This window comes from Phodopus roborovskii, unplaced genomic scaffold, assembly GCF_943737965.1.
Source record: "Phodopus roborovskii unplaced genomic scaffold, PHOROB, whole genome shotgun sequence".
NCBI lineage: Eukaryota > Metazoa > Chordata > Mammalia > Rodentia > Cricetidae > Phodopus > Phodopus roborovskii.
The window spans coordinates 230,706-235,490 of record NW_026126059.1 but is presented as its reverse complement, the minus strand read 5'-3'; the positions used below and the strand labels follow the sequence as shown (position 1 = coordinate 235,490).

The 4,785-nt window shown below is 38.5% G+C and overlaps 1 pseudogene; it reads left to right on the top strand.

Moving 5' to 3' along the window:
* Positions 1-3,817: 3,817 nt before the first annotated feature.
* Positions 3,818-4,151, top strand: LOC127218353 (60S ribosomal protein L37a-like; annotated as a pseudogene).
* Positions 4,152-4,785: the final 634 nt, after the last annotated feature.

The window sequence follows — 4,785 nt, the reverse complement described above, 5'->3', positions numbered from 1 at the left end:
AGGCTGACCACAATTAAGGGATCCAGATCCTGTACTGGCCATTTTCTATAATCAGGTGAGGCTTCAAATGGAGGGACTGAGAGACCAACTCAGCAACAAAACCTTAACCTTGCAAGTAGTCCTGCCTACAAAAAGAGGCGGAGGAAATGTCTCACAATCTGTGTGAGAGGCCAACTGTGGTGGTTTGGGGAAAAAATGGCTCCCAAAGGGAGTGGCACTATTAGGAGGTATGGCCTTATTGGTGGAAGTGCGTCATTGTGCAGAAGGAGAGTGAGAAGAATATGTTGTTTCTATGTGAAATGAAAAAAAATATTTTAAAAATATGTTCATGGATCTATATAAATATACAATATGCTGTCAGTACAAGAATCTATATTTAAAAAGGCAGTTGAAGGACAATAGCCACATGGCAGCATCCTCTGAAGAGTAGTTAACATCGCTTCTGAACAGATGCTTTCCATTGTATATACCATTGTCTACCTTTCTAAGGATTACATATTGCTTTTCTGTTCTGTTTTTAAAGGCAGATGAAGCAGAGAATGTTACTCATGTAACCTATGATTATACATTTGTATTGGTGAAAAGAAATGCTCGATTCAATTTCTTGAGCTTTAACCCTTCCCATTATTACTTCAATTACCCAAAGTGTAAGGGAATCTAAATGTGTTTTCAGGCTCTTGTCTTGATGCTAAGAGAAAATTATGACATAGCATAAAACTGGGTCTCTAGGATTCACCGAGAAAGGGACTGAAATTTAATATGTGATTACTTCAGGCCAGAATTAGCCCTTAAATCATGAGTTCGATTTCTTGAATTGTAATTTTAGGTCAGATATAGAACCATTATGCATGATTTTATGCACGGTAAAATTAATAGCTTTTTGGGAATAGAAATAGCTAACAGATGGTAAAATATTGGTCCAGGAAGAGAAAGAAGCAAAACGGGTTGAAACAGAGATTTAATGATGTCAAGATTACAAAAGTTTCAGAATAAAACTTTATTGTAAATAAATACCAGTCGTAATTTCTTTTAAATCTACTCAATCAAGAATAAAATGGGAATGATGAGGTAGAAATACATGTTGTAAAAATGTATAAACAGAACAGGGGGAAACAGTGTGTTCAGTACAAAGCTTTGCTTTCTGTCTGGAGCAGAAACACCTCCTGACCACTGAGTGTTCCCAATGACACTAGGGAACCATTGTAGTCACTATCACAGCTCTGTGCAAGAGAATGAGTTCTTATGCTGTCCCTTGACACCTAAGCAAAATCCAACTGAATAGAGAAAAATCAATGATTCAACCCACTGATGGGAAATTCATTAGTTAGGTCTCACCCTCCATTCCTATCAGTATGCAAGACCAAGAACATGAACACCAGTCTGAAGACACTTCAACTCCCTACTTTAGAAAGAGGTGCCTCAGGACAGTTACATGGTGTCATCTCTCTCACCCCAACCCACAGAAAACAAGCAACATTTCACACATTAAAAATAAAATGAAAGATGTGGAGATTCATACCCTTAATTCCAGCACTCCATGGCAAGAAACAGGAATGGCTCCAAATTCAAGACAATCCTGGTCAACACAGCAAAGTTCCTGGACAAGCAAAGCTACACACACAAAAACCCTGTCTCTAAGAAACAAACAAATCAATAACCAGATAGTCAAAATGAGAGAACCAGAAATTGTAAGGAGTACGGTTTTTTCACCTGCCGCCGCTGGTCTTGTTCCACTGCCACGCCAGCCCCAATTAATACACTGAGACTCTGTATTAGATATAATTCTGTTGGTCCAGTTACTTGTTTCTTATCGGCTAGCTTTATCTTAATTATTAACCCATTTCTGCTGATCTATGTATTCCTCTTACCAGGGAGCCGGCCGGCATACTGCTTTCTCCCAACTCTCCATCTTGGCTCCTCCTTACTACTTCCTCTTTTCTCCTTGTCTCCTAGTCCCTCCTATCTTCCTTTCCTATTGGCCAACAGTGCTTTATTATTAACCAGTATGAGAAACATATATACATAATGGCATCTCACATCATCTCCTCTTTTTTGTCTAAATAAAAAGAAGAGTTTTAACCTTAAAATAGCAAAATATATAACACAACAGTTATCAAATATGAATCACAGTTAACAATATTTAGTCCATTAACATTTAGCAAGATTTGAAGAAAACATTACATCATCTATTCTATCTTTGTGTGTCTAAAGTCTAAGTAACTTATCTTTAATCCTAACTAATGAAAGCTATAACCATAACTATCTGTCTTCAACTCCATCAAAGACGACAGAACGATAGTATATAAGCTCTAGAAATGACAGAGACAACTCACTGCCTGGTCACCCAAAGTTCTTTTGTAATCTTCCATCTTCAGACCATAGGCCATAGTGTGTCTGGCAGACTCTTCAGCAAAGTAGGAGACTTTAAACTGTGTTTTTGTATTGGCAGTTTGTCAGTCACTTTTCTCTGTGCCTGCAGACTGTCTGGCAGACTCTTCCATGAAGTAGGAACTATGTAGCAATGTCCTTCTTGAATTAGCAGTCACTTTTCTGTGGGTCCTGCATGTCCAGTTTATACAGCATCAAGTCAAACAGTCCATACAAGAGCAGTATCTTGTCCCAATGGCTAGTCTTGCCATATTGAAAGCAAACTCCATAACATGTTTCTTCAATGTCCATCTTCCTTTCTGGTGCAGGTGGTATTACCAAGAGCAATTATGTCTCACTGTCATGAAAACCCTAAACCATTTTAAATGCCTACATATATTTTTAGAACATACTGTAAACTTTTAGTGTTTTTTTTATATATAAATCTGTCTTTCCTGTAAAACTTTATCTTTTTCTGGCCATGAATCTTTTATCTGGTAAACAATAACATTGGTAAAATGAAATTCTTTGTTGTTTCTGCCACGGTTTATCAAAGATGATGGCAGCTATTTTACAGCCAGCAATGAGAGCTGTGGTCATTGCCTTAGTCTACAGGCAGCAAGCAGCAGGTTGCCGGCTTGGAGATATGGTCACTGCCATTGCCAGCTCTGCTTTCTCCCAACTCTCCATCTTGGCTCCTCCTTACTACTTCCTTTCTTCTCCTTATCTCCTAGTCCCTCCTATCTTCCTTTCCTATTGGCCAACAGTGCTTTATTATTAACCAGTATGAGAAACATATATACATAATGTCATCTCCCATCAAGAAATTATATAAGAAACCAGTCAGTAGAACTGTCAGGATATAGGGGAATTACTCACTGTGTCAGCCTGAGACCCTGAGCTCTCTAAATAACCTGCTGTAGAAAAAAATATCTTACAGCTGTTAACTAATCACCATACATCCAGCATGAAACTGGGTGTGCCTGTGTCTGCTTGTGTATGCTCTCTCTCTCTCTGTATATCTGTCTCTCAAACACACACACACCCCTTAGTTTTGTACCTTAAAACTAGTCAGTAGACAAAAGAAAATCCTGAAATTCATTAGACAATATCCTGTCTTTCTTTCAAGTATAAAACATATTTAAGGTTTTAAAATGTATTGCTTTATTTTGGGTCATTTATATCTAACTAAAAGTAGTAGGGTGCATACTTTGTAAGATACTCAAATCAGAAAATCCACAAATGTTGGCTAGGCAGTGGTGGTGCATGCACTTGGGAGGCAGAGGCAGGCAGATTAAATGAGTTTGAGACCAGCTTCATGAACAAGAGCTAGTTCCAGGACCAGCCTCCAAAGCCAAAGAAAAACCCTGTCCCATGTCTCAAAATAAATAATTAAATAAATAAATAGAAAGAAAGAAAGGAAAGAAAGAATGAAAAAGAAAAAAGAAAAATGTGCTCTCCGGGCTTGGTCTTAGGTTCCAGCTACATGGCTAAACGCACCAAGATGGTCGCGTTCATCGGGAAATACAGGACCCCCTATGGTGCCTCAATCCGGATAATGGTGAAGAAAATTGAAATCAGCCAACACGCCAAGTACACTTGGTCCTTCTGTGGCAAGACCAAGATGAAGAGATGAGCAATTGGCATCTGGGACTGTGGTTCCTGCATGAATTCAGTGGCAGGTGGGGCCTGGACACACAACACTACTTCTGCAGTCACAGTGAAGTCTGCCATCAGAAGACTGAAGGAACTGAAAGACCAGTAGAAATGCTATTGCTTGAGAACCCCTGCCTCTAATAAATGGGTTAATTTACGTTAAAAAAAAAGAAAAATGTTTTATGTTATTTTATGTTGTTTTGTTATTTTTAGTTTTCTTTCTGTAATTTATGTATGTAAGTATTTTGTGTACTAGGATGCCTCTGTACTATATACTCACAACCATGAACTACATACATGTATAGAGCATTACATACATGCTGGTACATACCTTGTATGCTGTATAACATGGGCCGTCATATTGTACATAGCATTGCATGCATGCCTGTGCTCTACATGCATGCTTAGTGCACTATGTGTATGCCTTTTGCAACAATGAATGCTTCGTACACTATATTCATGTTGGTATACTTCATGAATATCTGTGAACTTAATGTAATGGTAAGCACCACATACATACATTGTGAAACTGTAGGCAAAGAGGCCATTGGATTCCCTGGGATTGGAACTGCCATGCGGATGTTAGGAACCAAGACCATGTCCTCTTATCTGCACTAGATTCCAGTCTTAACTAATGAGTCACCATCAGTCCAGTCCCACAAAATTCTCTTTTGAAGGACTATTTTTTTGCACAGGTGAAAAGACTAATTTAGTGGAAAATGTTTTTGGGAAACTGGCTGATTTCAGTAATACCAAAGGCAA